Source organism: Oxyura jamaicensis, chromosome 10 (genome assembly GCF_011077185.1).
Source record: "Oxyura jamaicensis isolate SHBP4307 breed ruddy duck chromosome 10, BPBGC_Ojam_1.0, whole genome shotgun sequence".
Lineage (NCBI taxonomy): Eukaryota > Metazoa > Chordata > Aves > Anseriformes > Anatidae > Oxyura > Oxyura jamaicensis.
The window spans coordinates 7,054,544-7,074,055 of record NC_048902.1 but is presented as its reverse complement, the minus strand read 5'-3'; the positions used below and the strand labels follow the sequence as shown (position 1 = coordinate 7,074,055).

The window sequence follows — 19,512 nt, the reverse complement described above, 5'->3', positions numbered from 1 at the left end:
TGTGTGTAAGATGTGTATTGACAGTTAAATGCAAGACCTTAAACATACTGTGCCCTAAGAAAAGCCCGACTCAGCCACAAGGCCTATATATACATGCCACACAGCAAAAAAAGCTTACACTTATATGCTGTGAATTTTTGCTGAGATTTTTTTTTAAAGATTTCATCTGTAGTGTCCAAAACCAAGTCTTAAAAATAAGCCATTTGAAAACCAGTAAAATGAAGATGAACTAGGACCACCTTTGGAATCATTAGTAAGTATCAATCACGCCATTTGCAGTTCACACAGTCATACAGGAACATTATCTATTTTGGTCCGTATCCAGCAAGCAAGCACATTCAAGCAAAATTATGTAAGAAACCAAAATATTTGACTCTAACATTTGTTTATAGGACAGTCAGTTTATTACCAATTCAACTAGTTTGCTTTTCAAGTCAAAAGGCAGATTTGCTAACTCGCATGAATGTACCTTTAAGATGAAATATTCCCATATCATTGTAATTCATATCACTGTTCTGAAAAGAACCAAGGCAGCTTTTGGGTAACAGAAGCAAAGAGCTCAACTGAAACTAGTTATAATGTGGAAGTCATTAGCCTCAGGAGTAAAAGCCTCTGACTCTGAGTCAACAGCTGAACTCTTTGAAGAGGCCCTCCAGGTGCTTGCTCCTATTTGGCAAGAACACCACAGAACGAAGTTGAAAACAGGGAATATGAGTTTCTGTTGAAGCCAGAAGAGGTGAAGCAACATCCTTTTGCTAGGTTCCTCTCTAAATCAAGTAGATTGTAGAGATAAGCCCTTTTTAGAAGGTCCCCTGGGAGGATAGCAATAAACATCTTCACAGGTGTCAAGAGCAAAATTTACACAATACCTGAGGTACAGACGTATTTTATTTATTTAAGAAAAACGTAACTGCTTGAAAGGTTGATCTATATCCATCAAGAGAGGAAAAAGTTGCTTACAGTCAGATAGACAGTTAAACAGTTTTGAATATATTTCTGGTAATTTAAGAGTATGCATGAAAATTAAATAGCATAGAGAGAAATGAAGATAAAAATAGTTTTTCTATGGAAGAGTCAAGCCAATATGAGACTGATTTTTCCAAAGCAGCAGATTATTTTAAGCATTTCATTCAGATCCTAAATCACACTGGCAATGATAATAGGTCAAACTACCAACTGGGCTGCTTGATCCAGGCTTGCAGACTTGTGCATATTCACTGCGTTTTCCACCAGTGAAATGCTATCATGTTTTGAAGGACTTTTTTTTAAAAAAAAATATATATATATATATATTTTTTTTATGCCTGGGTTTACAACCTTTAAGAGCATACTTGCTTTAAAGCTTTGCTTCATTAATTCAAAGCAGCCATCCAAAGTTCCGGCTATGTCTGTCACATCTTGGCAACGACCCCAGTGTAGGATGTGATAAACCACTTCACAGAGCTGTTAATTTAGTCATTAGGTGACACAGCTAGTATATGACCTGCTGGGTTCATCTACTGTGGTCTAAGCATTACTCAGCATTTCCTTATTCTTTTTCAAGTGGCATATAGACACACTGTAGAATGTTACACTTCTTACACCGCAATATATTCTGCCCATTCAAATGTAAAAAAAGGAATCCTTTTCTTTACACAGTGTATTGGCATTACATTGCTAATATCACCAAGTGGGTCTTCAGAATACTCTTTTTTTGTACCTTATAATATTTAGTGGAAAATTCAATGCTTAGCCATCACTACTTGAATCTATTAATTCAGTTATGTTCCTACCTCTTAAATACTCTGTTCTTGATCCCACCTACTGTAATAATACCCCGACAATTTTTCCTCATGAGCAATCACAATTTGGAATCATTGTGAGATTACCATCATTTCTGTATAAATTATCCTTCTTTATCAAAGTTCATGTCATGGAGATAAAGTTTACAGAAAAAAAAGATAAATAAATAAAATGGTGAGGACAGCAATAATAATCCATCATATATCCCCTCACTACAAAGGCAGTCCCACAGAACTGTGACACTTCCATTATATCCAAATAAATGCTAGATTCCATTATATCCAAATAAATGCTAGATGAGTGTATACAACAATTTACACACTACCTATGAGTCAAACGATACCTTCATAAAACATGTCAAATTGAAAAACAGTTGATAGTGCTATCTCCTCCCAACATACTTCAATAGTTAGTAAAATAAGATGTTCATGCTCTTCCAACCTCCAACACCTGCTTAAAATTTATTGTGAATACACTTACCAACCATAGTTTCCAATATCTAGAATACCAAAGGATTTTCAAATGCTATTGCAGCAAGGCAGCAAGTTTGAATGAGCTTAGTGCAAGCTCCTTTAAGTTACTGAGAGCAGCAACTGAATAGGGAGTAAGGAGAAAGGAAGAAAAAATAGTGTCTTGATACTTAACCATTTCATGTCATCACCAAAGTTTAATGTTCCTTGTAATAATTTTATTTTTAACATCAAGGTTTCTGGTAGACCCACCAGGCTCCTGTGTTTTTATTAATAAAAAAAACACTACTTTTTCAACATGAGAAAAACAATAAATGACTAACAAGAACTCCAGGTAAGAAATGTAGACTACCAGAAAGAGTAACACTAAATGAAATAAACAAAGTAATAGAAAGCAAGCAGAAGGTTCAGTTGCTATCAGAAACACCAACGCTGATGAAAGCAGAAAAGCTAAGCAAGGATAGTGTCCTTGCACCTATCAAGTCAACATTTCATATGTGTTCACAATTTCTGTATGCCAGCTGGGTTCACACTGGCAGAGTTGGGAGTTCTACCCAGCCATGCGTTACTCCAGCCAGCCTTCATCACAGCCCTCTCACATTTCAGCTCTGACTCATTTGGAAGGATTCCAATACATTCACAGAATTGTTAAACATGAAAAGACAATGGCTACATGCTGAAGATGAAAGTTGTTAAGACTGATCAAGATCTGACTACTTCACTCTATGAGGGAAGTAACCTGAAAAACTAGGAAAAATAATCCCTCAAAGCCAGTTCTCTCTCTCTCTCTCTCTCTCTCTCTCTCTCTCTCTCTATGGAGTAGCATCATAACAAAACAGCCACGAAATATGAGAGCAGAGAAACTGAGACATAAAAAAGCTAACATTCATCAGTGACTGGTTCAAGCAAACACCACAATTTTAAGCTTTAAAACTATTTCCATTCCCCCACAGTAAATTCTCACAACTACTGGATAAGGAGGTGAGGACATTATAGAATGGTGTAATCCCCATGACAATTCCTGAAACTAATTTAAGCTTGAGAAAAGCCTCAGTCTCTGAAGATACCAGGATAAAAGCGCAAACCAGCTACTACTGCAGAGATAAAAAGGATAAAATCATAAAATGCTGCTGGACTTTACTAGGGCTTAACATGATGCACACACATTGCAAGTCAATTAGAAGATAATTAGTCTAGTACATTGCCAACTGTGTGCTAATCTCAGGTCAAACCTGTGCAAACCTTTATGAGCAAATATACTCATTAATAGATGCTGGTGATGATCTTACTTAAAAGCTCTTAGTCAAATCAGCAGACTCTTCAGTTGGTTGAGCCCCAATTCACCTATTTTATTATTTTTTTAGCAGATCCTATTTCAAAATGCACCTAAAACACTGGATTAAGCTTATGGCTCATAACCATCTGCTCACATCTTAAAATGGGTTATTCACACAGATGAGCACAATACTACATATGCCCTAAATATGGAAGAACATGTACTCTGCACCTACATATCTAAGTACATATGAGCAGATGCATATGGAACACACACTTGCACATACAACTGAAAAAGTATTAGGCTAGTATTTGTGACAGAAGTATGAATTCATAAGAAAAGATGTATTGAATTCATGCTACCACTGTCATTTTAAGTTCACTATCCAGAAGAGGATTACCAAGTGTATTCTCTACAGAAACCATCCCTCCAGAAAACTGTTTCTTAATTCAGAATAAAGTGCCTGACCAGGATCTCCCTCACCTCAGCTCATGGACAGAAGCATTCAAGGAGAAAGCAGTTCAGCAAGGAAGTCAACTATATTAAATATACTAGATTCAGCCTCCAAGAAGAATTAAGCCATCACCATTTGCAATGTATACAAAAATATCAGAGAGCAATAAAAACGTTACTGCATAAAAAAAGCAACGAGGTTATTTTCCAAGTGGGAAAAATAATCTGTTATTGTTACTGCTTCTATCGATTACATCCAGCAACAAATGGGAAATGAACCTGAGATCCAATTTACAACTACAAGTATCATTTCCTACCAAAGCACGTATGATTCTACTTGTTTCAGCTGGTATCAACCTTCAAAAACTACCAGTTTGGCCACCTCAGAGACACTTACCCGGCAGACCTGCTTTTCTAAGATGAAAAACATCTTCCTTTAATGTTTTTTTTTTTTAATTGGGAAGCAAAGGAATATATAAAATGGGGATAGTCAGAATATTTGAACTATTCCTGCAAATCAAGCAGCTAAGCTCCAAATTGGGGACACACTCTGACTTATTTCCCTGTAGGGTTTCTACCTGCAAAAATTGTTCATTAAAAAAGAGCCTGCCAAGGCAGGCTGCAGGAAGTAGGACAACAAGATTTCGCAAATTTCACGTTCACCAATGATTCCATATACACAGTCTGAAAATACCTTCTTCTCTGACTCCACTCTTAATGAAAAAAAAGAGCACAACAAAATGACTTGATAGCAATTTATCAAGCAATCATCCAACAGCCTTTTGAACATTTGCATCTTTTGTCCATGTGTAGCCAGCACTAAAATTGTGCCTATGAGCTGGTGCTTGTTCTCTGAAAGTCCACAAAACCTTCTTTGAGAATTTTGTCAAGAGAACAGAAGAAAAGCAAATTAAAAACTTGGAACATTCAACACACATCCAGTATTTGAAAATACCTTTACCAATCCAATGATTGAGAACTGGGACTTAAAACCAGTTCACCATTAACAATAACACTGTTTACAAAGGCTACGGTTATTGCACAGTAAAATAAAAAAGAGGGGTGACTAATTTATACACACAACAAAAAATACACAAAGAAAACTCAGAATGAAGGGAGCAACACTCAAGAATTCTTGCAACACAAGACCTATTTCTGATCTGCTTGCCCTGTAAGACTAACGGCTGCAACCCAAGTTGCATGCTGACCCAATATTTATATTTGAATTAAGTTCACCATTGTTGCATGCATCAAGGTACAGTGTTGCTTTTAAAAAACACTATTCAACTATCACCACATCAAATACTGTTTACCTTGTTCACCATCTGGTGTAAACATGTCTGGCTCTACTGTTTTACAAACTGATAAAGCTTTTAATGAAATTAAGAAAGGTTAAGATTTTCTTTCTGGAGAACTGCTAGCCAATTTACTCAAGTGCAATAGAATACGTAGCTTTTTTAAATTCATACATTATTGATAAGCAAATCACCCTCTCAAAGCCATACAACAGCAAATTTTCTCTAACATCAAACTTCTTGTCGTAGTATCTTGAACTGTCTGATACAGAAAAAAAACTGACACTTTTGTATCAGTAAATTCCAAGGAACCACATTGCCATTAACTCTCAGAAAGTATTATATTGAGTTAGATTTCTGCAAAACAACCACAACATTAAGCGATTCAGAGATCAGCTTCTGTTCTTCTTCCATCCAGCATATGCATGCCAAGAAGACCTTGAAGCATTCCTTACTATTCATACTCTTCTCTGGCAGTGATTCCACTAGTGGTTACTGTCTCCTATTACTGGGTATTATTTTCGCTCATAATTGTACACAAACACTTCAGTTCAATTTCCAGTCCCCACATGCACTCTTCATTAATCTCCATATACCAAAAGAGACACAGCCTAGGTAAGCTTTAGATTCAGATTTACGTTTTCCATGACTAGTTCAGTATGAAGCTTTTTCAGAAAGATCTTAACTTCAGATACTAAAGCAGGTCTTACTGCCATCAGTGAACCAAGATCCCATGTGAAGAGGTCAGTGAATTTAAGCATAGTTTGTTCTCCCACCATTTGCTTACGTTTTTGCTCACATTTGGAACAGCCAGAAGCACTGATATATTGCTGACAGAGAAGAGGTAAATGATTGCAGACTGAGCAATACATTCATGAAACAGGTCAACATGAATGAACTGAAAACATTTCCTTGGGGAAATCTCCTTTCACAGCTAGGCATCCAGGAATATTCCCAATAGCATCTGTTATGTCTGATATGTAAGGAGTTACCAATCCAGTTCAATCCGTTGCACAGCCAGACAATTAGCTTGACTGATACAAGATGGGATACTTTTTAAGAATGAATTTCTTAAACCACAACCTAATTAACAACTTTAGCTATACTATTTGATATCACACTTGGTAACAGTGATTTGATACAAGTATCACTAAAGTGAGGAAAATGGTGCCATTGCAAAAGAGGACCTAATACAGTGTTAATTCATAAAATTACACTAGTTACAAGATTCTGTTAGGCTTGATCATAAGAATTCCCTATACTTAGCTCTACCTATAAAACAATAAGAATTAAAGAGTTGCTAACCATCGAGCCTTAAGACTTGCAACTATGATCAAGTAAGTATCTATTTACTCTTTAACAATTTTACATCATTTAATCTTGTCCTTAGACATGCTGCTTTAATTATAGGCTGTTTTCAAGCTCACTGAAGATATTTTTCAAAGATTTTGGAGAGTAACAGGACAAAATTCCATTAGCAACCTTTTAGTATTACAAGCACCATTTCCAGATGAGAAGTCAGAGCCAGAGACACACTTATAACAATAATGTGTACAAGGTCAAAGTAACTCAGACAAATTAAGAATCTAGAGCAGGATTTATCAATGTTTTGTCCAAAGCCAGTCTTACCACTTTCTAAATGACATTCACTTATCAAAACATTATGGTATAGAAATAATATATCTGTTTAGTCTAGTAATGACTTTCCTTTGTTCTTTCTGCCACTTTTCTTCCATGTATTAAGAAGGAACAAAGTCATCTTCTCAACTATTTGTTCTCATACCAGAGAAACGCACAGCCCTTTTTTCCTAAGGCTTAGAGAACTCATTTATTTTATGATATTATCCTCCAGTATCTAGGTTTCCTCCCTGGAAACTGTTTAAAAATAGTCAATAGCTGTAATGGTCAAGTTAGTCTCCTGGCTGTTAATCGCAGTGTTTACTTGGAGCTTTAGCATTCATGCATTGCATTTAATTTTCACCTTGATTTCTCTTTTAACAAACACGGCAAAAGATTTATGTATTCATATGGATTATTTAAAGAAAATACTATACTAATAAGTACAGGCAGCAGATAAAGGTTTTAAATTTCTGTAATTTCTCATCCCACATCATATTGCACAAAGAAAGGTAAAAGTAAACCTTACCTCCAAATTAAACTTCATTTCATAGAAAATAAGCCTGTCAGAGAGTATTGCTTGACCATGCAGAATGTTTCCAGTAGCCAGATCTATAACACAGGAAACAAACAAGTTACTTTCTTATCCCCAGTCCATTCATTTATAGTTTTAAAGTACTTTCTGCCAACACACTGAAAAGGAAGCAACTCAGGAAGTTATGAATTTCCTTTTCTCTTTGAGAGTTGGAATTAGCATTGCAGAAAAAAAAAAAAATCTTAAGACAATCAAATTCAACCCAGGCTTCCAAATAATTCACACTTAAAAGTTCATAATAAATTAACTCTGAGTTTATAGAGTTAAATACCTTGAAATTGTCTAGTCACTAGACAAAAAGCTTGTCAATGTAAATAAAACAGCTACAGTGATGTATGACAGACTACTATTTTGCGATAACACTGCTTTTCTGTGGTTTAAGGTATCTTTGTCAACTACCTTAAGTGTAGAAAACAGCCCAGCAAAAGACGCTCTGGGCTATTTCCCTTCACACTGACCTCCATTCACTGCAGAGTATCACTACAGAAAAAATAAAAGTAAATTAAAGCTACTGTATGTTTTTTTTTTAAAAAAAAAAAAAAGAAGAAGAAAATATTTCATAGTTTTAGTTGTTTTGGGGAGATGAGCTTTGTTACTGAGCTGGTTTTAGATGCTGTATTCTTTCTGCTTTGAGGGGTTTGCAGATCTGTTGTTTGTTTTTACTTCAAGCAAAAGCCAATTTAGTATGCAAACTTAATACTCATCTCATGCAGATGACCAAATCAGTTGGAACATCAAAATAAATTGCAATTTATCATTTTTTCCCTGCAGTGCTATACGATGAACAAAATCTTCCAAGTATGTCAGTGATTACAAAATTGACTGGTCACTCTTTCAGGCATAGAAATAGATCTGGACAAACAAAAGATGGCCTAAAGCTTGCTGCTACGAATGGCCTGTGTATGTTCCATGTGTGCAGACTATAGTCATAGCTGTTCATCCTCTCTTTTAGATCTCTTGGAGTACTCTCTTACTGCGACTGAAGAGAAAGTTCTGATCCACAACAGATATCCAAATTTGAAGTTTACATAGCAATGTAGAAAGACCATGGAGTTAAAGAACAAAGTTACACATGTATACACTTACATGATACAGAATGCCTCAACTGCCCCCAGCAACAAAAGAATTCCTATGATTTTTAACCAACAAAAAGCTGGCAAATACATTGCTATAAGAATTACTTAATCATATTTCCCTTGCCTAGGCTGGTTAGAAAAGTGAAACTTCTTTTTTTTTTTTTTTAAGTGACTTTTAAGCAGCATATCAACTATGCCAACACAGCTTTTAACTGGAGATGAACAGATTTATTGCATATCAGAGTAAATTAAGCCTATGTTAACTATTTCAGCGTCCAATAGATCATCTGCACTGAAGGTGGCATTACAATAGTTTACTACTTTTCCAATCAGACATCTAAATGACACATTCCATGTCTCAATGCAGACCAAGTCTCCAGTAACGTGCCAAGAATCTATAATTAAGCTTAATTATAACGCACACCACCAGTCTGCACTACATGGATTTCCTGCTAAGATTTAAGGTCAGGATAAAAGCAAGTTCGGTGCAAAGAATGTCTGCATATCTAATGCATGCATATCTAATCCCTTAATGTGGTTATATCAGTGTACAAAGAATTTCTCTGGAATGCAAATATTTATATTACTGTAACATGTCAGAGTCCTGTTCTGTACAGACCATCAATTTGCTAGCCACTCTATTTCCTGGAAACCACTATTTACTTTTCCATATTTGCACATACTTTAAATTTCTAAAATACATTCTAAACACAAATGTAAAGTATTTCCATCACTTTCAACATTTACAACTTTCTTCATCGTTAGTTATCGGTTGACAAAGGCATCATAATCCCTTTCAAATGCGAAGTTGTGAGAGCATCAAACACTAGGCTGGAAGCATCTTCCCTACTCAGAGCCTTCATCAATTGAGGCTGATACTTACCAGGCTTGCATCAGAAATCAATGTCTAAAGAACATCACATCTACAGGACCCTACCTGAGATAGCAGAGAAATGAGATAACCATCTCAATATTGCTGCTTTCTAGTTATGCCTGACAAAGTCCTCCAAACAAATTTTCAAATTCAATACAAGCTGATTCGTTCATCATTGTTGCGATAGTTGGGAAACTGCTTTGAAATCTGCCCTTTTCAGATGCAATTCTATAACAGAATTTAGTTCTGTTGCAAAGGAAAAATGAACTCTTGTTTTCAAGCTAGAAAGCAAACATGATGTTAAGGTTTTCCTGCTCTGACAGAACTCAAAATAATTTTTTCTCTAGTGTATCAGTAGGGTCTATCGATTCATGCAGGTGTTAACCCAAAACTTAACTACATAGGACTGAGGTGAATAAACTGCCCTCTGATGTTTTACGTCAACAGAACAAACAAAACAATGCATTTGCACATACTGCCAGAGCAATCTAATGAGTAGAATATCACGTTTCATCATTAAAACTACTTTTAAAACACTACATTCAGTCACCTGCATATTTAATAGAAGAAAAATGAATGTATCATCTGGAGTCTTAAGAAAAAACTGCTTACACTATGTTCCATTTTTAGGTTAGCTTGAACAATTATGACTGTGGGAAGAACATTAATTTTTCAAGTGGGTTAGTTACTGCTGAAGTAGCCATACACTTTTCCTTTTCATTAAACTTGCCAAGTGACAATCAGAGCTAAACAGAGCCTAAAAATGATTAATCACTGTTTATTTATTCTATTGTCCTCACTTCTTGGAATATAGCCAGAGATGAAACTGAACTGCCCAAAAGCCCTGTCAGCAAATTAGCTGCCCTGAACCCTGGATTTACTCACAGTATGAGCCTACTTAGTAGCACTCAACCTACAGTGGGATGAGGACAATGAGTGCATACAGCACCTCACTCTGCAAGTTTCTACAAAAAGCAACAGGGCTGAACATTTCAAATATTTTACTGTTGTTTTTTTTAAACCATAAGCAGTATTGTTCATTGTGTACCCCTGCCCTTCAATTCCTATACCCTCCCCCCCCCCCAACTTAGCTTTAGCTACATAACTGTGAAGGGGTTTTAGTTCAAATGCTAGTGATATTATTTACAGAAAAAGGTTGAGTGAAAAAGAAAAACACTGAACTAGCATGCTTTCTCAAGTTTGCTGCAGAATCCTACACTGTGAATTAGAGATAAACATCAATTTTGCCCTCCATGGGTAATTCCCAGGTAGTCTGCATTGCCAAAATTCATCGTGTTACTGTAATTTATTTCAGTAGTATTTGCATTAGAGGCTCACTGAGACTGTAACGATAAATTCCAGTATTCTGTTATACTGTTATTTCTGCCCACATATTTCCTTTGGGTTTATATGGGTTTTGCTATATTGTGTGCTTTTTGGTTTTAATTTGTTATTGATAGCCAAGCACTGCTGCAGACAGCAAAAGGAAATCAAAATACATGGTCTATTACACAAAGCATGGATTCCACTGTTTTAGTCCTGTTGGCATTCATCACCATATTACTGTACCAGTCCTGCTACATGAATCTGGTAATAGCTTAATATTTTTGAGCTGTAAGTGGGGAAATAGTTCCTTCCCCCCACCCCTTTCACAACATTGAGAAGTTTAATCCTCTGATTGGAGGTTTAATGCCTCAAAATTTTGCCCCGTGAAAACAAGAACAGCACAGAATGACCATTTTAAGCTTGTAGTTCCTTCACCTTCCTTCAAAACCACTCTCAATAACTTGATTCCTTGGCATCCTGCATATTGATTTGAGCTCCAAATCCTAAAGATACCCACGCGAATATAGCTCCTATCCTCTTTTCAAAGGTTTCCTTTTTTCTTCTTCTAACTTGGTTCTAATCCTTAACCACAACAAAAAAGTTGCATTCTGTAAAACAACATTCTGAAAACATGCTCACACCACTACATGCACTCCTGGGGAGGGTCTGCAACATGCTGAGGTAGGACATGCACAGTTCAATGAGTTTTCAATAACGTTGCAGAGTTTACAAGGGAACAAGAGAGCTATTGCTCTTAGTCAGCACTGTACAACAAAAAGCCCGGACAGCAAAGCAGAAACTGTCCTCACTAGGCAAAGATGACCTACTGACCAGTATATTTCAGTTCCTATATTCTAATTCAGCTACAGCACAGAAGAGATTGTACTAGCACACTCTGAAGCAAACACAATTTAAGTAGGACGTATGAATGTAGCAGTGTTATCTGTAAAATTCAATTCTGTTTTAAAACAAAGTTCCTTTTTGATGTAATGCTTGATAACTTTTCCACCTTCACTGACAAGGATCTCCACCCATTTCTATTAAAAAAAAAAAAAACACAACACACACAAATGAACACTAAAGAAGAATCACTTAAAAGTTTGCCTTGTAATGAAAGCTATGACCACGCTTCTAGACCTCTATTTCTCATTCTTTTTCACATACCAATGCTGATTTAACTTCTGCTGGTAAATGTAGCATTCACACATCAGGTCTACTTATAACAAGATTATAAAATAAAGATAAGAAAAATTATTACAAACTTAAGTTAGTTTGCTATTGTTAGAAAATACCAAGTAGCTGGCATTTCAGTTTTGAGACTAGGGCAGCATCTTAATAGAACTGGGAGGCATCCCCATCATGTGACACTTGAAAGCTGTAGTAACTTTCAAGTTACCTGTTCTATTAAAGATCTGAACATGTACTGGAAACTGCCACACATCTCAGTAAAACTGAGCTGTCATACAACTTAACTAATCAAACTTAAATTACAATGTACCAGCAACATTTTGGTGCTGTGGATTCATACATGATTTTTCCACAGTCAAAGAAATTTGGTATTTATCACGTTAAATATTCTTGTAACCACTCAAATCTCTGTAGGTTACCGCCATAGTTTTGCAAATGATTTCCCAGAAGTGATACGTTACCTGTTCCTATTACCTGGAGGTAATACGGCAACAACTGCCAAAAATCTGGGGTACCCTGTGGGTCACTCTGAGACAAAGAATACGGGTATGTGCACACCATGCCAAGACAAGTACATAAGGAGTCTACTGCAGAAACACTCTCAGAGAACCACAGTTGTACTCTTCAATTTGCTTATACTAAGAACAACTAGAGTCCAACAAAGAGCTGATAAAAAAAACTTTGGCTGGTACTATTTGAAGAAGCTCTCATTTTAAAGATTTCCTAAGTGGTTTGTGTTCAGTTTTAATCTGGGTTCATTACCAAAAAGCCGTTACTGAAAGCCATTAAGATAAAGCTTTAAATATTTTATATAATGTTCCTCTAGGGTACCATAATGACCGTAAGTGTGAAAGGTTGAGCAATCATAGCACAACCATTATAGTATTCTTCTTAGTTAATACAGAGAAGTTATTAAATTATAAGGCTGAACTTTCCTTTATGCCTAAAGCCGCCTTTCAATTAGTGATTTTTTTCAAGTTTTAGGTGTTGGACTACTTTGAAACCAGAAAGAAGTTCTAGCTACAAAAGGTAAACAGATGAACACTGTGTATAGATCTAGCAATCCTACATTTAGTTTCATCACATGACTTCCTCAAAGACACATAACACCGACATGCTTTGGCACTATGCTTACTATTCATGAGAAATAAAGCAGGCAACAAATGGGGAAAAGTGACCAATAAGCACCCTACACCCCAAAGCAGCTACTGCAGATAAGTCAGTTTTTAATAGTATTAAGAGAAACATGAAAGGTACCGTTGAATATGAGAACAGTTTTAATTAACCTCACCACCACCCCCCCAAGCAAAACATTACAGGAGACTTTATAGTCAGAAATCCATGTGTGCCAACACAAACCAATATGCTGTGTCAACTCTTGCTCTTCCACCCACCCCAAAACACATGGTCTATCATTTACACTTCAGATTTGAGAAACTACTATTTATCATGCAAGTACAGATTGCCCCATCTCCCTAGCCAGACTCCTCAGATCATGTCATCTCCCCTGCCCCACCCTTCACAGTTTTTAACATAATAAACTGCTACTGATTGAGAAACAAGTTAATAAGATGAAAGGTGGCATTTCTTCTTTCAACAACGAGCTTTTCTCTGTAATTTTCTGCCAGTAAACACCAAGAATCATTTCAAACTTGACATACAGAAGAGATTAAAAGTTGTCATAAACACAGCATCTGAAGAGCAAAAGCAAATATTTAGAAAAGGTTATAATTTTGTAATGGGGACTTATCTTAGGGAGGCTTTTCTGAAACAAGTATGAAAACTGTCACAAAGAATTAAATTACAGTTTGTTATTTTTTATTCTTTTTATGTTCTTGAGCAAGTCGGACATACCTAAGTCATCACTGAAAAAAAGCAACCAAGACTGAAGTGCGACATGCTCAGATATTTACACTGACTCCCAACAATAGAAGTTAAAAGGAAACAACCCCAGCATCTTCAAGAATCTGAGGCTGTACCTACCAGTGTAGGCAAAACTTCCCAGATTAGTAGGGAAATTCAAAACTCACCTACTCCCATCCCCACCTTGAATTTGGGAGTTTTGATTCTCCTGACTGAATTTCAGACACATTAACTGCTTGTGCACTGTTTTTCTTAAGTCAAGTGGTGCTATTAAACCGTGCAGTGAGTTTGAATGCTCATTTAACCCTGACAGCCAATTTCTGTTAATTAACACTGTAACAATATAGAACCACTTCCTGCTCCAATAATTGGACTCTACAAGTGACCTCAACTTCTTGGGCATCCCTTGGTAAAAAAGGCATAAATTAATCATCTTAGTTAATGTCTTACACTTCACTGCATCTGTTCAAACTATCAAATATTTCTGAGTCTTTTTTGTCTAACTCCTGTAACTTCAATCTTATCTGTTCAAAGCAACCATTACAAACATGTTCCTTACTGATGCCACATAACCTACAGCTGTGTCAGGTAATTCATAAACAGAAACCTACTGCAACAATGTATTCAGCATGTAGGCAAATTTGACTATCCTGCAGCTGAAACTGTACTCTCAAATACAATTCTTCACATACAGTTGGAACCAAGCATTATTCCTTTAAAAATGTAAAGCATATGAAAATAGTGATTCAGGTATGAGCTAAAGTATTTGAACTAGGCTTTTTCCTTTATACTTCAAAAGGAGGTGGCTGCTCAGTCCTACACTGATCTGCTACAACCCAGTCTCAGCCTCTTAGTATCTACTATGCTTCTTAATTATTTGCAGCTTTGAAGATTCATCGGCTTCATTGCATCCTACACATATGGGATGACAGCTTTGAAGAGGTCTGAAAAGGCACAATGGGTAAGTTTTTCAACATAAGAGGCAAGTATGCCATCAATTTCTTCTTAAGGCTGCATGTTTGTATACAGGCCAAAAGAGTGCACGTTGTGACCATTTAAAGCCAACTATACTCTGCTGCCTTTTCAAGGTAATGTAAATCTCGTATCTCCTACATGACAAAGCTGAACTGACTTTCTGAAATAAATATAAGACATAAAGCTCTTCCTGTTTTCACAAATTCTTTGTTAGGCAAACACTACTTTCCTGCTGTTCACAAATCTTCAGGAGTGGTAGGAAGTTCTCCATAAAGCAACAACTACTCAAACTTTACTCAGAATTGTCCAATGAACTCCAGGCTTACTCTCCAAGTAAATTAGAAAAACAAGTTCTAACTTTGTTGTCTGATAGGAAAATAAGATCTTGTTTAACATGTATAATTGTTCCTCTTAAGGGGGAAAAATTAGGTTTACCAGACATGAAATAGTAACTTACTTCAACTTAATTATTGTTATTACAGTAAAAGCTACAGCAAATACTCACATTCAGTCACAGTTGTTAAGTTCTTTGAAAGGCATTTGCCTGAAACAGTATGTCATCCTGGCATCACATTGCAGTGCCTTTCCTTTGATGACAGAAAGCTAGTTTGACTGATTTACCAGAGTAATCTGAAGTACAAGGCAGTCATGCTTTACCACCCTCCTGCGAAACCAAGCACTAAAAATGTGTCACGTGTCAAACCCATCTATTCTTCTGTCACAATGTGAATGATATTTACTCTCCAAAATGTCCAGAGACTCTCAAGTATCAACTACTTAGGCATGTCAGACTCACAGCCTCTGCGAGGAGTTCACTACAGCTATCATCAATTGTTCTTCATTTAATGTAACATGTCTGGCTCTAGACTTGAGCCTAGAAACTGGCTTTTAAAAATGGAACATTTTTCCAAATGGAACATTTTCCAAATGGAACATTTTCCAAATGGAACATTTTTCCAAATAAGGGGATACAAAACATCGTAATTAAAAATGACTGCTCATGATGTGAAATAACAAACCTTTGAACTATGAGTACACGGCAGTTTCTACATCAAGGTACCATTCACGCTAACTGTAACTTCTCACCTTTCTTGATTTGGAATCTGCACTGAGGTTATCCTTTATTTACACCTGGACAAACTGTAAGCTGCTGAACAACTGTGAACGAGACATTAAGCTTATTTGTCCTGGAAATGGAAAGAGCAGCTTGTCTTAGAACAGTTGCTGGCTATTTCTCTGCTGGTTACTGACACCTCAGCAGTGAACAACCCCGTAGTATTAAAGAAACTTCTCAGTACAGGGTTTATTTCGTTCCCACCTTGTGATGCCATACACTCAGAATATCCAAATATTTACTTGCATTCAAATCAGAATTCATTGGATTTCTTACCCATTTATGCTGATATACACAACAGCAACTTTTGTTCAGCAATCCTTTACAAAGGCTCACTGGTTCTGTGGAAGCTATTCAGCCTCAGCAATTCTATGGCAATATATTTGTGTTGTTTTCATTTTAAAAAAAAGGTATGAATTCAGCTGTCATGTGTCATCACTATCAAAAAAACATACAGGAGCTTCTACTTTTTCTGTACTATTAAGTCATAAATTACTCAGGCTGCAAACATTTCTCCTGAATTAGCATCCTTTAAAGGAGGTTCATGTTTCCCCTTCAAGATAGTCATCCAAGAAAGGTCTATCAGTACACGATAACACTAGTCCTGCTCCCAATCCCCACTCTTCACAAAAACATATTTAACCTCCACTTATTATTAACAAGTCAATTTTCATGTTTCTTCTCAAAAAGGTTAAGTCAAAATATTTATTTTCTTGTTAATGTACTATCTGCACAGCAGATTTTAGCCCCACACAAACAAACAAACACTATCACCAGATCTAAGTCTTATATTAATCTCATCTTACAGTTTTGACTAATGCTGCGAAAAGGCAAGCACACCAAGTGAGCCTAGAAAGCTGTCCAGAACATTGCCTGTTGCAGCACATGTCCTAAATACGCTGGTGACTATGCACTTTCAAAAGTATGCTCACCTTTCAAAGTTACAGGTACAGCCTTTGAAGCAGTTATTTAAGTGCAAAAACATTCAGCACTGATCACCAAGAATTAGTGTATATACATTTTAGAGACCATAACAATTCATAACATATGTGCACTACAGAAAGATTTTAAATCCCAGTTAGTTATATAAAAACAAAAATTAATTGAAGATATAAGAAGGCTTAGCTGAATCTGAGGTTTTATACTAGTAATCCACCTACATCTGCTGCTGAGCAGATCTGGAGAATCACATGTTTGAAGGCACATGAAGTTAGTAGGTAATTACGTGAAAACAGGAGCAATTTACATGGCCAGCCTCTGCCTTCACAACAAGCACTAAAAAGCATAGTTAAAACAAAGAATAATATGCATTTCTAAAATCAAACTCAGCATTGAAGTGTGAGCTATTATTTTACTAGAACAAATAATATATACGTATGAGTATCCACTTCAGTTCTAAGATGAGGTATCTGCTCTAAGTCCATATTAGGCTTATTGTTTCTATTAGGCTTAGTGGGTAGCAGTACTCTTGGAGACTAGATACAGTTCCAACAGAAAAACAAAAAAGGCAGAATTTGCAAATTTATGCCAATGCAAAGCACTATTTCTACATTCTAAGTCTAGACAGTTGTACATTTAAATGAGTCTGGTTGAAACAGATCTCTATCTGTATTTTACATTAGAAGCTACAAAGACCTTTTAGTTGATTCAGTTTGCAGGTTTCATAAACATTAACTTTAGAAATAAGGATTACCACCATTCACTTCCCATACACACACTGAAAATTTATTTCATGCAAGATAGTCAGAACCCTAAGATGCATGTGTACTAAAGTGCAACTAAAAATGCACTTTCCTTTATTGTCTTTTTTTTTTTTTGAAGTTGAGTTAAAAGGTGATTTTTTTTGTTAAGCATTGACCACATGCCTGGATAACAAGCATATATGAAAAAGAGGAATCACTTCTTATGTTGAAAACACATAATATAAAGGAGGGAGTTAAAAGTCACTATATTTTGTATTATATGCAGTGTAACAGTATTACAATCTCATATTTATACAATTTAAATATTTCTGGAACAAACATTCAATAACTTCAGTTCTTAGTAGAATACGGTAAGTATGTAAGTATTTTGTGCCTAGAAAATACAAGAGCATTTCATGAATATAATTCTAGTTATCATTCAGCTGTTAAAACTCCATATATTTCTGAAAAGCAGCCAGTACACAGACCTATGCTCCGAATTCAGAGTGCTGAAAGGGAAGAATGTGGAGTCAAATACAATATAGGATTTTGTAGTACTGCAGAAATATTATACCAGGATATACCAGCCTACTAAGGAATTCCCGAGAGGGGCCCAAATTCAATTAGTACTCTGAAATCAATACATTCCTCTATTGCATTCTTGCACTCCAGAAAGTTATTCTAAAAACACAATTCCTTTTCAGAAAATCAAAACTGGCATAACATGTCTGATCTTCAGACTAAACAGTTTAAGATAAAGTTCTCCTCAAAAAAATAGATATTTACTCCAGTGAAAATTTATCAAGACATCTCAAAAGTAATCTTACAATTTGCCTTCAAACTACACAAATTAAAAGTGTCTACTTACAAACAACACATGCAGAAGGCTGTCCAGACCAATAGGGTACCAAAATGCTGTTCTGGAAAGAAAGCAAGCTATAGCTCTGTACATATGTTTTATCATAGCTCTGTAATTCACAGTACGGCATCTCAACACAAGTAGCCAGAAAAATTGCAAACAAATTAAGACTTAAAACTGAAGTTATTTAACTCATAACAGGCTTATTTTTTCAAAATTCAACAGTAAATAGTTTTCCTCCTTAAAATTTCTCCCTACAATAACAGCCATTGTAGATCAAATTATCTACTTCTAAAGATCAAAATACCCTGGATTGTTAGGAAGCATACTATCGTATCATTTATTTATCTTTACTTTCACATCACTTGAGAATTAGAAGAGATAAAATGCCAGGAAGCCTCCACACTGACTACTGCTACACAAGCTATGCAATCATACACACAGTGTTACACATTTTTTTTCCCCTCTATGCATATAGTCTAATGACATACAGAAGCAAAAATCAAACTTTCAGCACCAGGAAATTATTTCCACAAGTATATTCTGGTAAGATGAAGAGATAAAGAAACGTTCTGCACTTGAAAATTATTTTGTTTTAGGCTTCCTCAGTAAACAGTAATGAAAAAAAAACACCACCTTTTTTACAAACAGCAACTGCTGATGCAACTATTGTGTGCTTTTAACAGCCATCAGCAGCTCAGGAGTTCAAAATGGGATCACAAGCAGCCACCTGAGGCCTATGGCTGCTTTCTGTCAAGGAAAGTTACCACTCCACTCAAGCTTTTAAGACGGTAGAAATCAAGATCAAAACCAACTGGCATTACACATTGACCAGAGTGAATGTCGTTGACTAGAACAAATGCAAAGCACTTCTTGACCCACAAACAGTAGTCTCCTAGATCAAAGCAAGCCCACTGGCATCAACAACTGTTCTAAGTCTTTCCAGAGGAAGAAAAGTGCTCTTTAGAGCAGATTGCCAGTAATAAAGTTTTGTGAGATTTCCTAAGACAGTACTTTTTCATCCTCTTGTATGCTTGAAGGTAATCTTCACAGCACAATCATTTGGT

The 19,512-nt window shown here is 36.0% G+C and overlaps 1 protein-coding gene across 2 annotated transcripts in view; it reads right to left on the bottom strand.

The window, feature by feature from the left end:
• Positions 1–19,512, bottom strand: part of TLN2 (talin 2) — a 170,745-nt gene that overhangs the window by 110,607 nt on the left and 40,626 nt on the right. For both annotated transcript variants that reach the window (XM_035336334.1, XM_035336333.1), the window contains exon 3: positions 7,423–7,505. The gene's annotated coding sequence lies outside the window, so the exon portion shown is untranslated. The remainder of the gene's footprint in view (positions 1–7,422; positions 7,506–19,512) is intronic.